Here is a 25,955-nt window from a genome sequence, read left to right as displayed (position 1 = left end):
GCCCATTCCAATGCTTAACCACACTTTCTGTGAAGAAATTCTTCCTCTATGTCCAAACTGACCCTCCCCGGCACAGCCTGAGGCTCTGTCATCTCATCCTGTCACTAGATGGCTGGGAAAAGAGGCTAATCCCCACCTGGCTACAACCACCTTTCAGGGAATTGTAGAGTGATAGAGTGTCCCCTGAACCTTCTTTTCTCCAGCATAAACTCCCTCAATCAGACTTGATCTGCTCCTCATCAGACTTGTTCTTGAGAGCCTTCCCCAGCTCCGCTGCCCTTCTCTGGACTCGCTCCAGCACCTCAATGCCCTTCTTGTAGTGAGGGGCCCAAAACTGGACACAGGGCTCAAGGTGTGGCCTCACCAGTGCTGAGTACAGGGGGATGGTCACTGCCCTGGTCCTGGCCACACTATTGCTGATACAGGCCAGGATGCCATTGGCCTTCTTGGCCACCTGGGCACAGCTGGCTCATGTTCAGCCACTGTCAGCCAGCATCTTCAGGTCCTTTTCCACCAGGCAGCTTCCCAGCCACTCTGTCCCCAAGTCTGTAGCTCTGCATGAGGCTTTTGTGACCCAAGAGCAGGACTCAGCGCTTTGCCTTATTGAACATCATCCAATTGACCTCGGCCATCAATTCAGCCTTCCAGATCCCTCTGCAAAATTTTCCTGCCCTCTAGCAGATCAATTCTTCCTCCCAGCTTAGTCTCATCTGTGAACTCAGTAAGGGTGCACCTGATCCCCTCATCCAGGTAGTTGATAAAGACATTAAACAGGGCTGTCCCCAATAATGAGCTTGGAGAACACCCCTTGTGACTGGCCACCGGCTGGATGTAACTCCATTCACCACCACTCCCTGTGTTGGGGTGGCTCAGTCTGCTCTCAGGCTGAAACCATCAAATGTCAATCAAACCAGGGCCATCCACTGGGTGGATTTCCCCACCCAGGACAGTGGATCGAAGGCGGACCAGAAGAGATCTAGGTTACCTCCCCCTGGGTGGCTCCCAATCCTAAATCACCTCCCCCTGTTCCAGAAAGTTCTCCCTTTCTTAGTTATTAATTGGTTCCCTGTTATGACTCCTGCCTCCCTGTTTTCCCCATTTGTTCTGAAAAATTGTATCCTCCCCTCTGCTTGTATCCCATTGGTTGTTTTCTCTTTCCCCGCCTTGCTCCACCCTCCCATATAGGGGAGAGCCTACTTCTTCTCGAGGCTTTTTGCTGGTCCCTGATCCCTCCTGCAAATAAACCTGTTGGAATTCACACCAGAAGCCCCTCCCGCCTTCTTTGCCTCCAGGCTAACACAAGCCTAATCCACCAGCTGCCCAACGTGTTTCCTCTGAGGAGGAGCCAGCGCACACACCCATCCCACGCTGATTCCACTGAGCCGTCCAGCGAGGACGCTGTGGAGGCCAACGCTGCGTCCCCTCTGCCCGAGGGCACGCCGGGGCTTGTGATTACAAGCCCCCGGTTGCATTATCCTTGGGTGCAGCCATCCAGGCTGTCCGTAACCCAGTGAAGCGTGCACCTGCCCAAATTGAGGGTTGACAGTTTTCCCTGGAGAATGCTGTGGGTGGCAGCATTGAAGGCCTACCTGAAGTCCAGGTAGGCTACACCTAACCCTTTTCCTCATCCACTGTGTGGGTCACCTGGTCATTAAAGGACATCTGGTTCATCAAGCAGGTTACTTGATGTCTAAGCAGATGTCTAAGGATGGCCCAGGTCTCGTTTTCACTAACACAAAAAATTGCAATATTCAAATGGCACATTTTAATATATTTTGATACAAAATGGTGTTCTTGCAGAACATAAGATCTTCTTGTGTTAAAATGTTTACATATATGAACCTGGTAAACAGAAAAAGTGTGAGCACAAAGTTACCATTCTTCCCAGCTCCTGAAAATAGAGTACATCATCCTAGCAATGATTATACAGTGAAAATCAATCTGAAAGATTAATTATTCATGGTTTACTATCTATTGCGTTCTTTCCACTTTGGCTTTTTAGTCAAACAGTCAGAGAGGAGAACATTATCAGCTAATATAGTGTGAGCAATGAAAAGAAACTATGACTAGCAAGTAATCTCAGTGAACATATCTTCACTGAGACCTTACTATCCAATGCATGTTTGCAGTCAGCCAAGGGAATATATAGATTATTTGTGATTCACATGATGTTTTAAAAAGGGAGATGCAAGATAAAATATTTCAATGTCTTACATTTCTAACCAATTGCAAATGAGGTTATCATTTGGGCATCATTACATGAAACATTCAAACGTTACATATATGTGTACATGTCCCATTGAATAGATGTACATATCATCTCCTGTGGGCACTGGATTTTTCCCCAATAAGTTCACTGGCATTTTTCCCACTCTCACTTGTCTTAAATATTTTCATGCAATGTATGATTGAGTGTTTGATCTCAGACTAGATTTTTTTTCTTTTTTTTTTTTTTTGCATTAATGTGCACTCCTGGTAAAGTGCACGCTGCAAACATTGGAAAAAATTAATGCAAATAAACAATCAGTCTCCAGTCCTATTGTAAAGAGGGCTGAAGGGAAAATAGGGTGTGGTACAGAGTCCAACTTTTTTCCCTGAAAAAGGTGTCATTGCCACTGAAGTCAATGGGAGCTGTGCATGCTTTTCCAGGGACAGGGTCTGTGTACCCAAACAGCTAAAGTGTCTGAAGGGCTGAGGCTGACAGTGAAATGGGATAACCACGCTTTCTTTGAATAAGTCAGCTAACCAAATGAACATCAACATTTAGGCCCTAACTCTGAAGAAGAAAATAGGAACAGTACTTCCTTTTCCTATAATGACAACCTTTTTCTATGTCTCTAAGAAGCAGGAAGGGAAACATTAGCACTCCTCTATAAAGTTGTTCAAATATTATTGAATTATGCTCTTTATTATCTGGAGTTGACTGTGCAGCAGAAATATATAAAAATAAGCATGGATTTTCCTGAGATGTTGTAAAGAATGGTCCTCCACCTTTTGGCATTAGTTGAATTTGGATCAGGCGCTGATGCACATAAAGGTGCCAGTTTTTCATTTATTTACTACATTTCTTTTTTTACTTATTTATATTTGCTTGCTGTGCAGGTTTTTCCTCAAGCTCTTACAAGCTTTATTTATTATTCATTTTCATCCCAGGAAGAGAAACTTGAAATATTTATCCACAGGATATTATTTTTTAAAAATAACTTTCCACAAGTGCCAGGTATGCTAAATGGCTAAATCCTTTCTGAAACAGCCAGCATGATTATCTGCTCTGAAATCTCACTTTAAAAAGGTTAATAATTAAAACATTTTACTCTAAGCCAGGCAAACAGTTAATAAGATGAAATAGTTACTTGGAGAGAAACTGTGAACTGAACTTCTTTCATTTCAGTAGGCTTTAGCTTTAATTTTGTTGGGTTTTATTCTAGGTCTTAGAAAATTAATAATTTCTGGGAAATGCTAACCACAGTGACAGACCTTGCCATGCTGAATGTTTTACAAGGAAGCTGTTTGGAGCCATAAGCTGCCACCACAAGCAAACAACTGACGGCCAGCAGTGTTTTTGTTAGACTCTGACAAGGGAATCAATAAAAAGACATGGAAAAGGTTCAATCAGAACAGACACCACTAATACGAATGGCCTTTTGGGACCCACGGAAGCGTGGAACTGCTTTTCCATGTTAATTTCTCCCCGCTACCCTTGGGGTTATCACCTTCTTTGGCCCCTGTTAATTAAAAACTGCCTCCTGTTAAAGTTCTTTGGCAGGCATTTGCCTTGTGTCAACTCATTTTGTTGGCTGCTGAGAGAGGAAATGAAGGGATGGAGAATTCAGAAACTGCTGCATGAAATGCTGCCAAAATCCTTTCTTGCAACCGCCACTTGACACAAATCTGCAGATTTCTTTCTCCATCCCTTCAGATACTGAGGAAAACTTACACATGATATTTAAAAAGGCAGGTTTTAAATATTCATTATGCAACTGTCTCTTTTTATGAAGGTATGGATATAGTAGTAGCCCTGATTATGACTGTGCAAATAATTGATTTTTCAGATGGGTGGCCAAACAATGAACCAAAAAAAAGATCATTTGATACATTCAAAAAAACCTATGAACTATTTTTTCTTTGTTTTCTATCCTGCAAATCTGGTCCCCTGCTCCCCCTCCTCCCATATGTCTTCATGCTCATATTATATTTTACCCTCAGGGAAACTTACAATTTCTGGCCAGTTCGGAAGAAAAGTAAGGGCAATTAAATGACATGATTTCTAGGAATGGGAGGGAACTGTAGTAGCTGTTTTACTTAATAGTTCAGTGATTAGAGCTTTTGTCCTGGATGGGTTCAATCTCACCTCTGCCTGAAGGCATTTAGGTCCCTCTGTTCTAAGAGACCACAAGGGTATTCAAAGGGGAGAAGCCTTTCAAGTCACGGTGTAGGTATTCTCTCCTTGTGTATAAAAAAATTAAATACTCATTAGACTGAGGACCCAGCCACCACTGCTGAGATTCATTTCCTGTTTCTAGCTCAGTGACCATTTCTTTATTTTATGCAAAGGTGGAAGGTCTCCAGCCAAAGGGACCGAGGGAGCTCTAGCCAGAACACCCCATAAAAACACAGCTCAGGCACACCTACGAGGAAAGGCAACTGTAAGCTCAGAGTTTTGAGGCAGAGAGGAGGTGAAAGTTCCACTCTTGAAGCTTCCAAGGCTCTCCATAAGGCCATGGCTGACTTGCTGAGCTTACTGAATTTGCCTCATCTTTCCCAGCTATGAGTATCAGGCTGGGAAAGATGACCACCAGAGGTCCCTAGGATCCCTAGACCTCCTGTGTCCCTGCATCTCCTTGGAAATGCCAAGCTGACCAACATTTTTGAAAGATTTCTCTGCTGTTATCTCAAAATTTAATCTTAAACTCTTTCTCTATAACTTTTCTGGGTTATTTTTCCACCTTTCTGGGTTAAGAATTCCTTTTCCAAGGCAAAGCATCTCCATCACTTTTACTCAGTTACTATTTAACACATAGCTGTCCTTTAAAGGTTTAATACACTATGTTTTTGATATCCATAAGACAAATATAATATATCCTCATTTGATATTTGATACGTAAAAACAACATCAATGTCAGATTTACACCATCTAAGAACCTGATCTATTGTAATAAATTTTGTAGTTGACATCAGTTGTCTGCACCACCCACACCGTTTTGCTGAGAGTGTCAAGAAGATAATGCTGGTAAATAGTTATTCTCCTAAAATCTTTGGTTTTGCATAATCAACATTCTTTAAGCAGGATTCATGATTTTATTTCAGAGGCAAACCTGAAAGAGTTTGTTGTTAGAAGAAGGAACTGTAATGTCAGAGGTGAGTGAGGTGCCCAGAGCTCAGTGGCTGTTATTCTTGCTATTTTAATGTAAATGACAATTTTTACTCATTATGCATGAATCAGATCAGTCAAAATAAGCACCTTCCTTAATCATGGCTAATTTTTAAAATCAAACCTTCTTTGTTTTTTTTTTTTTTAATAACTTCAGTAGTTTTCACCTAAAAACACATCACTACTTCCCACACAGAGATTTTTTATTAACTTATAGTGCTGAGTCCTCAATAAAGGTATGATCTAAACCCTTCCCACACTTTTAACGCTATTAAGTAACATTTTCAAAGATAACTGCACACATCCATTCTGTAAAACCTGCATGTAAGGGCAGAATCAGCAACTCTCCAAGTAAAATAAGTCCTGTGTCAATGTTAGTACTTTCATTTAAAAACAAGCGGTTCACATAACTGAGTTTTTTCAGTTTCCCAGCTCCTCTTCTGTACGCATATTTATGCTCATTTTTTGATATATTGTGTTGGGGACAATCAAGTAGAGTGAAAAAAAGTATAAACTGGTTTATAAATTAATATAAAAAAAAAAAAGTATTTTTCTGTGGTTTGCGTTTTCCTAGGTATGGCTTCACTTCATCCTTGGGGAGAGTAAAGGATTCCACACAATTTTTTTTTCAGTGGAAGTGAAACAGCTTCCGAAATAAAAGACATTTGTTGTGCAGCATGAAGAACAATTCCTTTTTCAATACCACTGTGTGTTGTACATCCGATGACTGCTGCTTCTTGATTAAAAATATGTTCAACTATGTAGCTGTGGTAAAATTTCATCTGGCTGAGTGAATTGTTCAAGTGGAACTAGCTGGATTTGGACAAAGGTCTCATGAGGGCTTTTAAAAAGTGATTATAGCGAGCATGCATTATCTCAATCACACAGTACCTGTTCCAGAAGTGAAAGGTCCAGTAGTCAGTTGGCATTTTCAAGATAAAATTGGGAGCCACACTTGCTTTGAAATCTCACTCAAATGAAAAAATATTGTGGGAATGACAAGCAAAAGGAAACAGCTTTGAGTAGAGGATCCTCTTCATCCATCAGTAAAAGACAAATGACGGACTCTAACAAAGTTGTTGAAGACTTGTCAAAACAGCAGAAGTAAGTGTTACAGTTCTGTCATGGTATGTTTATGAAAAGGTTGGGAGGATGATAAGGAAGAGGATATGCATTTCCTGAAACACCCGCCCTTGCAAGCATCTACAAATGCAAGGCAGAAAGACCAAACTCTATGGCTCTTCTGGTTACAAGGCTGAGGTTGCAGAAGCATTTCCACATTGTCCAAAACTGGTTCTGACACAAAGAGCAGAGCACTCAAAATCCCAGTACTCAAAGCATGATCATCTCCCTTGTCCCATTTTATCCAGAGGCTGAAGAAAAAAAGGTTCAAACATGTTGAAATACCCTGGCTCTAAATACCATGAGATTTAAACTCCCTGTAAAACCCTCTAACTCCAGACTATCAGTGCTGAAACAAAACAATAGCAACAGAAATGAGCCATATATTTGTTGATATCTCAGTAAACTTTGGATTAAATTTGAGCTGCAATTTGAGCAATTTGAATTGCTGCAAACAGTTGAGACATTATCTTCAGCCCATATATTTGTACAATAAAGACCACGGGGGGGTTTTTTGCATCTTAAAACAACCATGTGTTATTAAACTGTGTTACAAAAGCATACACTTTGAAGAAATACGTAAGTCTAAAAATTACCTCTATGAAGCCAGAAAAATGCCTGAAAAAGCAGATGGTGAGATTTGACCATGATAATATTCTCCATTTTATAAATTCTAGTACCACAATATCTGCAGCATGAACCACACAGCACAGCAACAAGAACTATTTATCATTTTAAATAAGTGTCTGCAGGCTGCTGTACATTTAAAATGAATATTCTTAACCACAACTTGCAAAAGCAAGTAATACATATCATCAGCAATCACACATCAAACCAAGTTAAATGTTTGACATTGCGTTCCCTACAAGGTAAGTAAATTATTCTGATGTTAATAAACACACCAAAAGCTTTCTCTATTCAGAAAGGTAAATTAGGTTATATTACCTCTAAATATATGGCAATAATGTATAGGATGAATCCTGTTTTACTTTTTTTCTTCAGAAGTTTAATATTTTATTATGGTAGAAGGGCACACAGCAGCTAACTCACCCCCTTCTGACAACCAGTTTCTTTGTCTAATTTCCATTCGTTTCTTTGGCAGCTAAAACACCTTGAAATTACCTTCTGCAGCATGGAAGAATGATTTTTTTTCCCCTAGCTCTGGCTGTCAGAGTGATTAGAATTTTAATTAGTAAAGCAGTGAGGAGGGAGGAAAATCAGGGAGAAAAGCACATGAAAGATTCGCCAGAGCAGGGAAGACAAAGAGGCGTCAGAGGCAGCCTCACAGCTTGCTTGTTACAGCAGCAATTGCAGGGCCAAACTCAGGTCTATAACACTAACACAGCACCATCCTTCAGACCTCTGACAATGTCAGGCTTCTGGGGCATGAGAAAACATTTTTATCAGTTGTCACTCAGAGTAAGACAAGGTTTTTAAAGCACTCCAACTAGGAGCCGCTCCACCACTGGGCTCATTTTGGCACTTTGATCTGCTCTGCAGGACTCTAAGCTCAGAACTCAAGCCATGAAGACAGGATTGTCAGTGACACAGAATTTTACCATCCAGACATTACGCCAATTAATATTGTGATTTTGTATCAGCATCTGGGCTTTTTATAAAACAAAGGAAGCTTTTAAGTGCCAAAGGGCTGATGAAAGAAATAAAAGAAATTCTTCTGTGAACAATACAGTTTATTTTAATTTGAAATTAAAATAAAGACCTTTTTAATGGCAGAAACACCATGACTCATTGTTCAGCTGTCTGTGATCTGCATGGTCTTTTTGTCTTGACATTGTGACTCTGATGCCCCAGGTCAGCACAGGAGGTAGCATGGACAAGGAAACACAAGCCTCTTCAAGGTGAAGCAGCTGAACACTGAATTTGCATGTGGCTACATCACACCTAGGCCCTGGGGAGACAAAGATGCTTACCTTGGGAGCCTTCACAGGCTACCTCCATTCTCTTCTCATTCACCTCTGACATTGCTGCCCATCTCTTGCTGGTACAGAGCAAAGGGCAACCTGCTAGAGGGGATCCCTGCCTCTCGGGGCTCTGCTCCTCACGAGGTCTGTCAGCCCTGTTCCCCGCTATTACTGCTATCAGTGTTGTCACTTGTATTATATCAACACATTCGGCTGACAAGATCAGCACACACTGTGCATGGCAAGGTACATGCACGTACTAAATGCAGGGATGAATGTGTGCTATTATCTATTCAACAGCAGGAGAGCTCAGGAATGGAGGTGCTGAGTGGCAGAATGGGAAATTGAATTGCATTCCAATGCCTGAACAACAAATTTATTCTTTCTAAACTCATATCCTCTCAACCTAGTCCTTGTACTCAAAGATATTTTAATCAGCTGAGAGCAAAATAATTTTCTGTCTCTACAGGGTCTGATCCTGAATTCCTCACTCACATGACTGATTTCAGTCCAGTGAATCCAAGCTTTCAGCAGATAACAACAGAGTAATAACCAGAGCAGATTTAAAATGTTTTAAAAGAGGATTATCAATCTGTGCCACTGATCTCTCAAAACAATTGTGTGTGTGCTCCTATTTTACCAGTTATTGCAAAGGTTAGTCATTCACAGCATGTCCACTAGGAACTGCTAGAAAACTTTGAATGCTTTTTTTGACAGGGTTTTTATTGTGCTCCACAATCAGCCAAAGCATAATTTTACCTAGAATGGAAGAAAAGATTTACAACAGTGTAGCGGGTTCAGTTCGTAAACTGGGGGGAAACACCAATTAAGTGTAGTGGTTTGGTTAGAAATATCCATTACTTACTTATTTTGCTTCTGTGAGATAAGAATTAGAAGAAAGCAAAGCAGGCACAAAACTTAAAAGAATATAAAGAAGTTTATTAACAGACCTAAAAGAAAGAAAAAAAGTCAGACTAAAACTTCAGAACACTTCTCTTCCCCCCACCTTTCTCCCTTCTCCCACTGACAATGTAAAAAGACAACCCTTGAGATTTTCAGTCAGTTTACCACCTCTATAATAATCTCTTTTTTCAGTTCACTTAGGGAGAGGAGTCTCTCTTGCTCATGCTATGGAGACATCTCCACAAGAAGTTCTCTCGTGGCTCAGTATCACAACGAGCCAGCCACCTGGGTTGGTTCTCTGCTCGCATGTGAGAGTCCCTTCCTTCGACTTACAGCTTTCCCCGCAACTGCTTTTGAGGGTTCAATCTTGAGCAAATGGGGTACTATTTTAAGGATGAGCTGTTCAGAAGCAAAAAGGTCTCTTCATCTATCTCTGGGATCATCTTCATCTCTAGGAACAGAGGTCTTCTTCTTCCCTGGGAGCAAGGGTCTTCATCAATTTAATCTCTCTCTGTTCAAGCTTCTCACCAGATCACAGCTACTTCAACATTTGCTTATTTCAGCACAGATACTTTAGCTCACAATTGCAGTTTGAACGCCCCAGCCCCCCATGCTTTCATGAAATTACAGTGGGTACTCTGATGTATCATAGTCCATCACCATAGCTTTACAACAGAATTTCAGCTTCTAGGTTTGAAGTATCTCCTCTTTCTCCTCCCTCAGGGTTTCAGCTCTTCCTTCTTCACTGACTTTGGTGTCTTTATGGTGTTTTCTTCACATGCATTCACCTTTCCATTTCCTCTGACCTGGGAGAGAATTGGTGTCTGCAGGCTTCATCTGTTCTGGAGGAATCTTACAGCACTAAGAGAGTTAATCTCACCTGGGCCTTGCAGCTGGAATTCGCCTTTTGCTGTTGGTCACCTAATTTCTGCCAGGTGGCGGCCGGAGCTCGTTTCGGTGTAGCATTTTATTTCAGCGGCTGCTCTGGGAGGGGCTGGCCAAGCTGTGGGGCCGCCTGCATGGAGCAGGGCCGCGGGTGGAACAGGGCCACTTGGCTCTAGGGTGTCTGTCTCCCGGCCGGCCCAGCCCGCACTGAGGGGCTGCCCTGGGTGTCCAGTGGGCAGAAGTGGCTGAGATCGCAGCCAAGCCGTGCTGCAGCCGACCCAGCCCCGCTGGGCCGCGCCACGGGCCCCCAGTTACCTGTCCAAAAGCCAGAGACCTTTCCCAGGCTTTGTTTGTTCTTAAATGTGGATCACAGAGACGTGTCAAGCTTCTTAAGTGGCTTAAAAGAGTTGCCAATATTCAAACTAGCCAGTTGATTGGTTCTGTCAGGTCTAGAGGAAGCTGCAAGCACCTCTTTGCAAAAGAATCTCTTCCGTGGCTGATGGAGCCCTCCTTAACTAAAAACCCAAACTATGCTAAACTGTGACAAACAGCCAAGCCAGACTTTTGCAGAGGGTCATTGTACAACCTCTAACAAATTCTCTAGCAGGGGGAAAAAATTGGCTTGCTGACCTTTTGTCTGGTAAAATAACACATGACATATTTGTAATTTATGGAAATCAATCCATAGAGAATTTTTGGGTTCAAGTAATTATACGTCAGTGCAAGATCTAAATAAAACTGATGAAAAGGTAATTAAGAAAGTAATATAACAATATAGATAAATGCCAAAAATGAGGTTCAAAGCACCAATCTTAACTATACAGCTGCAAATACTGGTAAGAAGCCAGTAATTACAGTTGAAGTCAATTGCCAGCTGTTTTAAAGCGCATCATTTAAACGAGCACTGCAATTGCTACCTTCCAGTCTTGGCTGCTAAAATAGCAGACAAGAAACAGAAAATTAAAATCCAGACGTTTAAAAATAGCTCACCATTTTTTTTCTTTAATTGCTTGCCTGCTCTGAAATCATCTACATTTTATAGTATGTTTAGTGACAAGGAAGATTTTGTGCTATGCTTTTGCCACTATGATGATCTCATCCTAAAATATCACTATGAAAGCCACATGTGTTTACAGAAAATCCTAGGAGCTAATGGTTGACTTGCCTCCAGCACCCAGTGGACAAAAGAAGAAGAGATAATGGAAGTTGTAAGAAATCACATCTTTCTCTCATCACTTGGCAGATCAGCAAATACACCAAATGATCCGGTGTCCTGCGGAATTGGATGTTTCAACATGTGTAGGAGAATCAGAGATATATTTTCTAGTATTTTCAATATTGAACTGAAGCCATCATTTCTGAGTTGACATCATATCACCAGTAGAAAAAAATCCCACTTTGGGAATTTAGCAGGAAGAGGAGTCTTGCAGCAAAAGAAAGTACAACTTATTCCTGCTGAGGTGGACTCAATCTGTACTTTTACAATGTCAGTGGTATTAAGAGTTCCAAAAGTAAAAAGGAATTTGATTTACACCTTTTCAGATGATCCATTACTGCAGTAATTTGAACTGTGTGCTGCCTTAAAAGTTCATTCTGTGCTGTCTTGCATAAAGTCTCTAAATTGGGAAGCTCATCCAAAAAAATCCCGACTTAGCTCTTAAAGTACACCACTGAACTGCAATACAAGGCATTCCAGTGACCCAACAGCTGTCAGTAAGTGATCATAATCATGCCTCCATATACAGTCTGCGTGTTGAGTGACTTAACAATCACACTGACTTAAATTCCAACCCTCCCCTGGTTCCTCAGTCACACAATTGCGTCACTGAAAGGATACCATCACAGGGCAAATGAGCATTAGCAAGGTAGAAGTCTGTCCTAGTTAATGCTGAAAAACCAACAAATAGTACCAAAGCACTCTATTCAGGAATACCTTTTCACATCACTAAGACAGACTAAGACACTGAGACTCTAAGACATCCCAAGAAAGAAGGAATACATGAATGAAAAAGATGAAAACCATGGGTGATGGGCCAGCAGTATCAGATTTTAAAAGTTGCCTTAGGAATCTTTTCTGAAAAAAATTTGGATATCCTGCAGAGGGAAATCCCTGGGACATACGTGTTCTTCTACACTAGCCTGTGCCTTCCCAAGCTTGATATTTTTTCATTTCAGGCATAGGATGAAGGCATTCAAAGAGGGTTAAAGTTCAGTAAATGGGAACAGAAGATGTAACCCTAAAAGTCAAATATTGATTCTTACTAGGGTTATCTTGAAAGCCTTGACAAAGATGGGGAATACACATGGATAAGAAGTTGAGTGAGAGCTTCTGGATACAGCTACAGCAATAAAACTGTGTTAAGGCAAATGGTGCTGTGTTGGTTCTGAGACTATACATGGTTGTCCCAGAAGGATTCTAATATCATGCACAAAAAAGAAGTACCTAACCATCAAAATATGCTGAAATTCCAGACCTGGGAGGCAGGCAAAGAAAGGAGAAGGGGAAAGAAAAAAATCAGGGGGATAAAAAGCATAAACTAAGTCAAATAGAAGTGACATCTCCATGTCTGGATTTTTATTTCTTACATGATTTGAAGCTCACAAATCTGAACTCATAATTTCAAAGGTACAGAGTAAGCTAATAAGAGAAAACAAAAAAATTAGAGGAAAATGTTAATGACCCACAAAACTCTCTTTTCATGGTATTCTAGACTGAGGATTTTTATTCAAAATGAGGAAATCTCCTCATTTTCCAGTGAAATCTCCATGGACGACCCTTTATTGAGGAGCTTTGCAAGACCATGTGTCCCCTCTACTTGTATCCCTAAGTTCTCTTTTCAATGCAGTGAATCATTTTGACATGTTAGGAAAAAACACTTATGTCAATACATAGGGGAGGTCTCCCAAAGGCTAATTGAAAACAAGATCATTTAAAATGAAAATTACTCATTTCTCATACTTATTCCTCTCTGCACAGATATAGCCAGCGTAAAATAGCTCAAGTTGAGATCATGAATTTTGCAATCCACTTTGTTGAAATACATCATTACACAGCCTGTCAGAAGATGGGAGACAGATGTTCAATGTTTTCCACACTACTCTTCAAATAAACCACATGCATTTTATGAGTGTTTCTCAGTGGGAAAGAAAGTGGCCTAGCCAAACAGCCTGAAAACTACAGAGCAATCGGATTTTGGTTTGGAAGCTAAACATAGACTCTCCCTTTCTCCTATCAGTTGAAAAAACTTTTCTGGAGAGGATCTGTCAGAAAGAGCTTTTGCTTTGTTTTTCTACCGCTGCTCTGTCTCACATGGGATCGCCTGAAAAAACAGTGCCTGAGGGATCTATATTCAGTTTTCTAAACCAAACATAACACAAGCAGAGTTCCTGGGCTACACATTTGGCTCTTGTAATATAAAATGTGAGAGAACATCCCCTAATGGCATTCAAATCACATTCTTGCAATTTTCAAGTGGCAAGTGCTTTTCATTTTTATTCTTAGAAAAGAGATGTTCTCACAAAGACTTTGTGTGTTGAACAGCTATGCAAATTCTCTAACATGCCAGCATACAGTTACCCGTGTCAGGCAAATATCTTTTCTAGAGGGCAGTAAGAATTTATGTGTTCTTACTTTGTGGCTAGATACTGAAGTCCTTACTCAGGAAAAATTGTTACTTAATTAGCACTCAAAATTTACAGAGATTGAGGCCAGAGGGATCATTAGAACTTCTTAAATTTCATCTACTTAGTTTTGAATTGAGCTCATTAACTTATATTTGGTTAGAGCATAATTTATGCTCACTCTAACTGTATTTCCTGGTAAGTTTTCACTGTGCATACAGTAACATGTTGGCAGTTCATGAATGCTCCCAAGAGTTTAACAACCTCACCTTTAAAAAAAGAAAACTAGATGTCACCTACTTAAAAATTTAACTGATCTGTCTTTGACTTCCAGCCACTGATCCTTCTTGTTGTCTTCTCTACTAGATGAAACAACGCTTAAACTTAGTTTTTCCCCTCAGTGAGAGTACTTAAGCTGTATCATCAGTCATCTCTCAATCTCCTTTTGGTGAATTATCATATGAATCTATATTCCTCAAAAATATTTTATTGCCTCTTTTCACACCTTTTCAATTTTTAAAGAACATTTCTAAAACATACGTGCTAGAATTGGGCACCGTATTCTAAGAGCAGTTTCACTTGCAGTGTTCCTTGCAGATAAAGAGACATTTATTCTCTCATTTGCTCCCAAGCACAAGAAGTGCTTTTGGCAGTAGTATTGCCTTGAGAACCCTATCAGGAATACTTACAAAGAAAGTACTACTGGTTTTTATAAAAATATCCCATGGTCTTTGCTTCTACATGTGTGATTTCACAGTTGACTGTTTTTCTAGAATTTGATCCCATAAGAGAATCTGATCTCCATGAGATGCAATTTTCTTTCCCCATAGCTGTCAATAAACTTTTGAACCACACAGACTCCCTGGAAGAAGTGTAAAACAGGGAATGTGATAGCTCCTGCAGAGCACTGTTACGATCTGACAATAATTCTGAGAGTCGTAGAAGAAATTAATGCCAATTAATTGTTAAACACATTGTTTTAAAAGTGATACCCTATGAAGACATGGAGAAGAAGGAAAGGAAACAACATAAATTCCTTCATACCTCCCCTGAATTCTCCACAGAAACAGATATCATATTTAGACACATTTGTCTTTTGTATTTTTGCAATATGCAATATAATCAACTCCTATCAGCATGGCTTATACCTTGAAGATGGCTCTGTGCAGTCAACCCAGCTGCACACAAATAGGTACCAAGTGCAATTTTGAGGGGAGTTTTCAAAGCAGTGACATCACTAAGGGTTCATATGGAATATTTGTTCCTTTCTGGAGTGGCTGACAACAATCACAAAATGAACATACCTATCATTTATAATGTGCTGTGGACTTTGCCTCTTCACAAACAATACTGCACTTTCTTCACAGCAGCAGAATTTTTATTGTTCCTATGTGAATCATGAAACACAGAATCAAAGCTGATGCTATGTACCTGAGGTAAAAGAGAAGCTGAAGTTCATAAGGATTGGCCAGCAGGTAAGAGCAAAGGGCTAAATAAATGAGGGGAACCACCTAGGGTAAAAAAAACAGAAAATGGAAAAGTCCCATGGTCAGTCCCAATGGCATAATGGTGTGACACACTGAAGGATGTATGAGTTTCGATGCAATAGTTTGACAACTGTCTTTGTACAAACTTAAATAGCAGGATATTGCTAAGACAAATGAGTTGTATGGACCTTTCCTGAAACATTTATGTTTTCCTAATAACAAAAGGAATGATGAATTTTCTTCTCTGAGGTCAAGTCCTATAGGCTACACAGCCAGCAGACTAGGGGTAGGAAGGATAGTGTCTTTTTCACTTTATGCTGCTTTGCAATAAATGAGGATTGCAGCATCAGGGCAGAATGAGAGTTTCAGACAAACTTTATCAGAAGAGCCCTTCTGCTGAGGTATGAGGTGCAGAAAGGACTCCCTTGCTTTCTCAACTCCTTCTCAGAGAGCAGCCTAGGTGCAACTGGATCCAATCTTAGCCCCCGACTGTCAACAGCTTAAGTCTAAGGAATTCCAGAGTTGTGTTTGAACCTTTCTACAACTTTCTCACACAGGATTAAGATATATTTATATAAATATTTATTATGATAGTGATTTGACAAAAATAACTTAATCAGAATTATTTACTACAGAGTACAGGAGCTAGTATAGTATAATGCACAATTTTGAAGCAATATTGAAGCAATTATATTAAAGCAATTTTATTAAAGCTAGCAAAAACAATTATTAAGAAGAGATTGATGTTACTTACATACTAATGACTGTGGACAAGTCACAAGAAGTAATCTTGAGGGGCATCCCCACTCAAGGAAAGAATCTGCACAGACGCTCCAAAGGGTATGTTAGAAAATCCTATTTTTAAAAGTTGGGATTGGGCTTTTATAGTATAAAGAGATTGACTGTCATTCAGATGTCTCCAGGCCATCTGTGTCAGCTCAGCAGCTTTAGATAAGTTATTAGTAGTGTCTCTTATTTCTTCCTTGGTCTGTGTACTTTACCATATCTGCCACATGTTCATCTCACTATCAGGATATTTAACTTTGGGATTGATGAGTCGGATTGATTTCAGCATTATTCCACTTCAAAAGCAGCATGATGTCCCCTTCTACATTCACCACTGGTAGCCTTGAGTTAAGGGAATAGTTCAAGTTGGTTTACCCTATTCTAGGCAGAGCATCTTGCTGCATGCAGAGTCATATTTTGTACTTGAGGAATTTTTTTTTTTTTTTTGTAACACAGTGAGCTACATCCTCCTTAGGGAGAACAGAAGGGTTTGCAGAGCATTGTGAAGCAGCAGGCAGCAGCACTGTATGAGCCCCGCAGCAAGCAGAAACCACTCTGGATCTTCTACTTATCTTTTATTTGTCTTGAAGTTCTGGCAGCAGCTCAGTTCCTTCTGAATGGGGAACACAGTCAGTAATTGAATTTCAGTCTTCTACCCTCATCCCAGAAGTACCAGTCTCCTGCTGATCCAGTATGAAGACAAGTGAACAAAAAATGTAATGTGCTTTTGGAGCATTTCAGAAATGCTAGTCTTAACTGCTAGAGAAAAGCCATCAAACTTCCATTTGAAAATGTGCTAAAAGAGTCTGTGCTGCATAACATGTGAGCAATAACTGTATCCCTTGATCTGTTTTGATGGGTCATCTCTGAGTTTTCTGTAATGAAAAACATATGAAAAGAAACTGAAAGAGACAGAAGAGTTGAGTTCTTAAAATCATTCCTGGTTGAGGGCATAGAATACCTCACAGACATTTCATTAAAAACTAAACCCATTTATCCAGAATAATTGCAAGGAACAAATTTGCAAATATTCATAAAGATGGCAATGAAATAAAACAAAGTATGGCTCTTTATGAAATAAACATGCATGTCTCAATCTCTGGCACTGTTTGGGAAATTATAAATGTATCATCACAGTGACAGCAAATGACTCATTGTTTTTGAGACCTATATAAAAAAACCGGGGGCCAGATGCTTGCCAAGAGGGTTAAGAATGCCACATTTTTATTCAGCTCAAATATAAGTCACTAGCAATTATATACTTATGTTTTCCATTTGATAGTGCCAACATACTGAGAGGGGGCCAAAGCAGATTTGGTAGGCACGAACACACAGCACACTTTCTATAGAAGAGCAATGGAATATTTAGGTTTCATTCACTAAACACAGTTGTTAAAGCTTTTTGTTTCTCATTGATTAATCAGTTTGATATGACAAAATGCAGAGATACTGTAGCACTCCCAGAGTACTGTACGTTAAACAGGACACATGAAAGGCTCAATTGAACTGAATAAGGCAATATTTTTACATTGGCACAACACTGCAAGACATGTATGGATGATATTTAGCTTTTTCTCGCGCACCAAGAAAAAACTTTGAGAAACACTTCCATTAATGTAGCACTTTGCAGACCATTTTTCCTCCCTCCTTCTGTGGTTAATGTGCTTATTCTGAAGAAATTAGGGTGTGTGCAACTGCCTCCACAGTTGCAGTCATCAGCAAATGAAAAGGGTGTGTTGGACAAGCAGTACAACTTGACTGAGTAGGTGGACTATGACCAATTCCAATTTATCAAAGCTGGCTTCATCTGCTGGCCCTTCTTTTCTTCAGCACAATCCCCCGTCTGCTTTACTAGTGAAATAAACCTTCCCTCACATCTCCTCATTTTCCTTCTTTCCACCTTCACTAAATCTGCAGCTGCAACAATCCCCTTCTCACGTTTTCCTTCTTACCAGCCACCCAATTCTTTGACCCAGCTCATCTAATCTCTAGCACCTCATTTTTTCCTGGTTTTAGGACTGAAAAAGGAGAATACTTCTCCACCCAGCAGCTGAGTTAGGGGGTCAGGCAAGCCTTGGGTGTCCTCTTTGGCTATCCAGACACCTCAGCAGCAGTGGCAAGTTGCATTTTAGCTACCCATGCACCAAACCCCCAGGCTGCTGGTGACAGACTTCCACCAGGATGTAGCCCAGGGCTGAATCTGGTAGAGGGTCTGAGCTACCATTGTAGAGGTACACAAGGATCTTCCAAGACACAGGAATGTCTTATGCAAAAAGTGATGGGACCTTCATATCCTCATTGTAAAAAAATCTTGCTCTGGGGCTTCAATGTGCATTTTATAGCAAGAAGAGGAAAACAAGACAAATTACGTATCAATCCAAACATTGATAAAGTGGTTAATTTTATAGGCTACAAGGATAGGTAATTCAGTTTCCAAAAAAATGGCAGGTAGCAGGAAGAGCTATAAAACAGTCACTGATGGTAGTTATTATTCAAACTATTATCCTGGTCTTTACCCCCCCTCATTGCAGTATTCACAGGGCGTCGTATTTTAAACCCTAAACTGCACCTATCTCACACCTCCGAATCTGGCACCAAATAACCAACTCTCAGTAAGAAATGAAAAAATAAAGCCAACAGCAAGCTGCCTAACTGAATTCTTGGGACAATGAAGTGTGAACAGGTGTGATGATGTGTTAAACAGCATGTGGCAAAAATGCCTATGCTTGCTAATGAGATGACAGTTGCTTGTTATGCAAACTGTCCTAGTAAAATCATCTTTGCCTGCTACCTATGCCCTTGGGCTCACATCCAATCAACCTGAGAGCTGCAACATGTCATTCAAAATGACATTCATCAGTATAGACAACTATGTGAGACCTATATGCACAGAAATCCCCAATACTCACTACCATTAGGATAAATGGAGCATTTCATCAAAGTTTGGAATGTGCAAGCTTTCCTAGCCAAAAAAGACTGATGAGAATTGCAAGCTCCACTAGTGGGAAATAAAGACTAATTAAAATGAAATCTCCATTCAGTGTATTTCTGTGGCTTGAAATAACACTGATCTTTTCAAATGAAGTGAGTGCTAATAAATTATTTTTATTAAATTGTGATGAGCTAAAAGAGAAGTGGTACAATATGGGCTTGTCTGTGATTTTTCTCTCAGAATACAGTCTTTTTTTTTTTTATTTATTGCAGGGAGAAATAAAAGGAGGCAGGGAAGGAAGAGTAATCATCCTATAATTATTCCTCCTGATTTTTTTTCATGAAGATTATTATGCCTTTTGCAGCTTACAGAAATGAGAAAGAAATTAAAATCTACTGCCAATATATTAACATATCAACAACTGAAAGGATTTAAATCAATAAAGGAGGATGATGCATTAACCTTTAGAGAACCTGAGTTCAAGATGAAGACTGATGGAGTGCTACTGTGTTTGATCAGCTCTTTTAAGCCAGTATGCAATGTAAGTTAATTGGCTGTTTTAAAGTACTGCACAGAGATTTTCATGGCTTAAAAATATTTCATTTTCATTTTCATTATTATTGCAACAAACTTACAATTTCCTTATATTGTTTTCATGTCCTCTTCCAGTGAGTAACAATACAGAAGATGCATTGTACTACAACATATGCTTTAAATCCCAATCACTTTTTGGGTTCATTTTCCATCTCTTTTTTTTACTCATGTGTGAAATTTTCCTGCTTTTGTGAAAAGGAAAGGAATGAGGAGAACTCACACACATTAAATAGATCGCAACATATAACCACATAAGTCCAAGCATATATGAACACTGGATAATTCAGGAAAAAGAAATTTCTGACAAAATGATTCCTGGAAGCGTTGTCTTCCCTAGCAAGGAAGGAAGGCAATTTGTATTCAGTGTTAATGACAATAATATGCAAAAATAGGATGTCTCCTGAATTGAAAATAATTCCTCTTAGCTTTTAGCCAAAAGGAGGATATTCATGGCATGTTTTGAAAGAAATTGAATATATTCAAATTAATTATGAGGAAGACTGAAGATGATATGCAGAAAAAGACACTTTCCTGAATCTTTTGAAAATATTTCAGTTCTTTACAACAAATTTGTACCACTTCAGCAAAGACTTACTAATGCTAATGACTCATAACAGGAAATACATATAAATAGATAGCAGAGTATTATGGCAAATTATATTTCCCATTCATATTTAAGACTAAATACTATCACTGAAACAATGTACTTTGCTTAACATTATACTCATTGCTTTCTGTGACAGCTCGTTTTCTAGATTATAGGGTGAAATAACTCATAGATTAGCAATTATTTACAGTGTTGTACAACTATGACTATATTTAAAGGGAGGGAAGTACTTAAACACATGCTTGCACTCAGAACAAAATATAATCCTGTCTTTCTGAACTCGAGTTGACCTATATGGGTGTGCTGACACAACATAATTATGACAAACAACCTCATAATACAATAAGGAAAGCTTCCTGTGGCTGTGCTGTTTTAGCAAATATCTGTACAATATCAATTGGACAAATACCCTCCACAATCAAAGAAAAAAGTTATAATAATACTTCATTAGGATCAATAACTGTTTTATTATTCATAATACGTGAAGGGCTAAGATTAACTAGTTGTGTAGTAAATTTAATGCTCCGTCACTTAATACAATATGATTTTACAATATAGCTAATGTGCACAAAGCATTGAAATATAGAATATTGGCACATATGAGATTTATGATAAATTTAAGATAGGAATGAATGTAGGCTAAGTCTTCATGCTGCTCGACTGAGGTCAAGAAAATCAATATTGTTCATAATGTATCTGTGACACAGAAGCTTGAATGAGAAACCTTCTGAATAAAAAGATACACTTCTCTGTTTACCCTTAGCTTTTTTTTTTACCGTAACAGACATATCTTTTGAAATCTAAGGTATCTGAGAAAAATAACTAAGACATGTTCAGTCTTTCTAATGGATACAGTATGGATGATATTAAGATCAATTAAAAAATGCTGTAACTCCTTGAAAACTATTTAATTTTCAATTTACTTCAACTTCCCTATTTGACTTCCAGATTTAACCATAAAATACCAGAAGAAATACAGATCTGAAATAAATACAAATTTATATCCCTAAAACACAAGTAGAAAGCAAACGCTTGGACAGCTGTGCTTCATTTTTTCTTCTGTAGAACAATCCTACCTCTCCCACAGGTGTCAAACAGACTGAAAAATTGGAAAGAATGTAGTTGGTGAGATTAGGTTGTAAGGCTATCTAGCACTAACACAACCTCAATCCAGTATGACAACTTTTCAAAATAAATTTCTTTTGTAACAACCTATGACTTTGTAGCTCCACTAGGACCCTAGATCTGTTGCTGTTAATTCAGTCAAACTGGAATTTTCCTAATAATCTGTCAGAAGATAATGAAGTTCTGAAAAACTGGAAGCTTTTATGAAAAAAAATCTGATTTAATATGTTACAGGGGTCTAAAGAAAGAGGTAAAAGAACAGGATATATTAGGAAAACATCATAAATTCTGGATTTCATTCAGCTTCATAAAATATATAAAATCTGAAAGTTAAATACATCAGAAGTATTCTGGCATACACTGAAATATCAGAAAGAACATCCATTAGTCCCACATCTGTAAGAAGTATCATCAAAACTAACAACTTAACTGGGAATAACTAGTTTAAATAGCCTGTCAATGCTCTTATAGTTTTATAGGCTGTACATCCAATTCAAGCCATATATTTTCTGAGAGTGTCCATAATTTCAAGACTGCTAAACTTTTTCTCTTCAAAATGTTCCTAAAACTCAAGCCCACATGAAATCCCTTAAAGAGAAAAAAAGACCACAAAATGTGGTTGCTACCATACCATAGCATTCTGGAAGGTCTGTGATGTTTCCTCTTACTCTTCTTTATGTTACAATTTTTTTTTTTTTTTATGTCGGTGCCTTGTTTCCATTTAGAATATAGTGTCCTTAGGACAGAGACTAGGTTATTTTATTTGTCTACTGTGGAGTCATATTGGTTACCAATAACACTTTTAATGTAGGGACAGGAGCTCATTTTACTAATGTAAAATATTCATAAATAGTCAGGAACTTTTCAGTCAAGGATAACATTATTTAAGTTTCTTGCCCATTCTGGTAAATGCATTAAAATCCTATGATTAAACTCAGAGGCAAGGGTAATTTTAACTCTATGTATTGAAAAATCTCTATTTCTGCATGCAGTGTATGCCTCTGACAGGTAATTATAATTTAGGAAGTTAAGTAAAACTCTGTGTATCATTCGTGCTGCAAAAAATATTCTGGTAAATCTTTGTTCTTTTCACCTGGAAGCCTTGACTCAGTCCTGGGAAGTCTGTAGTGTGCTATTGGATTGGAAGCATAGTGCAAACTCCCGTCTGCTTTCACGACAGCTGTATATGTGTTGCTTGAGCTTTATTAGAAACATATCTAAGTATATTGCACTGCATAGTATCACATTTACAATTTGGGGTCATGCAGTAAAATCATAATAAAGTGATTGTTTTTGACAGTTTTTGTGGTTTCTTTCTCTAAAGTGAACCTTGCACTCAAAGTGTCTTCTCTTAATGTGACTTGAGTTACCACATTTTGAATTTATGCTGGTCTGATAATAATATTTACACCACAATTTTAATTGTGATAATGTAATAATATTGCATCACAATTTTTTTCACCACTATTTTCAAGTCATTTCTCAACTCTTTCATACCTCTTTTTTTTCTTATACTTGCTTGTAAGTTTATGTCCAAGGCATGGGCTAGCTCAGACTTGTCAAGTGGGTTTTTTGCTTTTAAGTTGGATGAAAATGTGTCCATCAGTGAAGAAACAGAATAGTATTAATTAAATTGGACAATGTCATTTTTGTGCACATGCAACCAAGCGCTATCAAAGATGATGGATGTTTGGAAAAACATCTTTACTGATACTGTTCTCCCACGGCTCAGATGTCAGTTCAGAGACACCACTTCCTTCTCAGAATGCATAAAAAAAGTCCAATAAAAAAGCAGTTCAATCCTCCTGCAGATAGATACCATGACAAAAAATGGACATATGTCAGTGGTCCTTGAAAGATTTCCATGTTATTCCCTGATAAACATACATCCAAAACTGTATCTTCTTTTTTGTATGAGTGATTCTAGTTGGACTTGATTTATGTAGAAAATTGACAACTTGTAAGGCAGGCAACACCAGAAATCTCATTGTTCATGAGCTAATAATTAGTCCTCTGGTATATAATTATGATTAGGAACAGATGAAAAATTGCAGATTAATAGATTTCTCAAAATGAAGTGTTGGCCATTTGAAAGTATGACCAGTTTTCATCCCTATCTTGTCCAACATAAAAAAGTGATGATAAAGTGGATGAAAAGTTGAACATCGTGTTTTCCCTTCTAAAAGAAAAATGCTGTTTTCATCCTGAAGGTACAATTCATTTAATATTTCTTCTTGTCTCATTTTAAAATGTGGGAAGTATTTCATTTTAGTTAAACTAAACCTTCAAACCAAGAATTAAAAACATTGTCACAGAAATAAGCTACCTTTGTCAACATATTTTCATTACTGTTATAGGTTGAACTACAGATAGTTGAATATGAAAGATGAAAGTGAGACTGTAACTTTTTTTCACATTTTTCACATTTCACAGTTTCTGCATTAAAATACCATAGAAATAGCTGGAATGTGAAAAAACATCAACCCCAAACATAGAGTGATACAATGCTTGAGAAAGTGTTATTTATTCCAAGCCAGACAGTGATACACCATGATGAAGAAATTGAATTATGCAGTTATATGACAGGGCCAAAAGACTAAGCAGAGTATTGGAATGGTATTTTGAGGTTGATTTTGGAGAGAAAACAATCTGGTCTGAAGTGCTAAGAAAATGCTTCGTGTTATTGATTCCTTATTTTTTCAATAAATGGGATTTAATTTTTTTTTGCTTACCTTGTTTTGTTTTTTCAAATCAACTTTGCTGCATATTAAGAATTTTTGTCTCTCTCATGCTTTCTTCCTCCCAACAAAAATGTACTGTTTTACTTGAAATTTTGGATAGTTATTCAAGTCAAATAGTACTTTCAAGGCACCTCCAGACACTGCATGTGATCTGAATTGTGTTGTCAATAACAAAGGTTCTGAGAGGAATGAGCTCAGAGGTCAAGTAACATGAATGCTAATTTACCCTAAGAAAGGTCACAGTGACTTTTCCTACCTCAGGGTGATTGAAAAAGTGAGGAAAGAAGAACAGCTCAATACTTCATCATTTTGCAGAGTTTAGTGCTCTCTGTACTGAAGATTTCTTTAAAAATTCATACTAACACAACAAAAAACCAGTTAGTACTCCTGCAGATAGTATAGATAATCATAGTTAAGGTGATAAAGAGTATTGTTCCTTTTAATGCTTTTTTCAACATATCTAGTGATATTTGTGCTACTGTCATGGTGCCTGTATCATCATATGTACAAACCTTTAAGGAAAAAACTTTAAACCTTTAAAGTTTATCTAACACCACACACAGCTATCTGCTAGATTAAGCAAACATAGTGCCTTTGAATATGCTGTGCTCCTTCTCAGGTTCTTTGAGGTATGGGGCAGGATCACCACCCACTAAAAAAGAACTTGAGGACATGATGGTATCAGAAAGCTGTGCTCCATTTTGCTGTTATGAGGCTTTTGTAGAGACAGCCCTAATTTGGAAGTTCTAGAAACTATAAACAATCAAAAATCCAAACACTTTTGAATTAAGTTTCTTTCATTGTAACATTAAAAAAAAAACCATCCTAAAAAATTAAGAGTATTATTCTGCCTCTGTAACATACCATTCAAGACAAATAATGTTTATGCCCTGTCGTAAAGCTTATGTCGTATAAAATTTAGTCATGGACTAAACCATGTGTGAAAAAAATCACTGTGTTACCCTGGGATCAGTTTCTGTTTATAGCGAGGTCTCTCAATGCTTTCTAGGCAATGAAGCTGAAATGATGGCAAAGGAGGTTGCTCTCTGCAGGCAGGAGTTTGAGGGAAGAGGAGTGCTTACTAAGGCAGAAGAAACAAAAGTCAGTGGCACTAACCAAATTCTTTCCAGCATGAATCCACTCCCTAAAGAGAAAGTCTTGGTCAAACCAGGAAAATACAAAGATGCTATTAGATAAAAATTAAGGAAAAAACTTTTTTCTGATATTCTATTTCAGAAAGGAGAAGCAAGGGGAAAAAAAATCCAATACTAGTGGATTTTTATGGACTAGATGACCTCTGTGTCCTTGTATCAAAACATTCTTCTAACTGGACTTAGAAAAAATTATTTTCTTTCTCAAAAGAGGATGAGGAAGATTTCTAAATGAACCTGCCCAGACGCAGATTCTCCTAAGGATTCTACCCTACCCCAGAAGTACTTTAAGAAAGTAATGGAAGTTACTGTGCCCACAGCATTTGCAGCTTCACCCAAATTGTAGTGTAAGAGCAAGATGACCTTACCATGCACCTTGTGTTATGTCTTGATAAAGATTGTATTTCTTATAACAGACTAGATTAGATTAGATTAGTACAATTTCTTGCAATCTTTTGGGTATAGCCAAATTTCTGATATGAAGGACGAAGTTGTACAACTAAGGGAAAAGCAAAATCTTCTGCCAGTTTCAACTGGTAGTACTGAATGGAAACAAGTAGACCTCTGAGACAGTCACACACAGAAGCAACCTCTAAAAATTGTTAGAAGATAAACAGCTATTGTGGGACATAAAATTTACATCAGAAACACAAGCACCGGAAACTCCTGTGATACTGACTCTCTCTAAGTTTTTATTCAAGCCTGAAA

Source organism: Corvus kubaryi, unplaced genomic scaffold (assembly GCF_017639235.1).
Source record: "Corvus kubaryi isolate FWS band 111438036 unplaced genomic scaffold, C.kubaryi_AGA036_p1.0 split1-37296, whole genome shotgun sequence".
NCBI classification, from domain to species: domain Eukaryota; kingdom Metazoa; phylum Chordata; class Aves; order Passeriformes; family Corvidae; genus Corvus; species Corvus kubaryi.
This window is presented reverse-complemented; position numbering follows the sequence as displayed.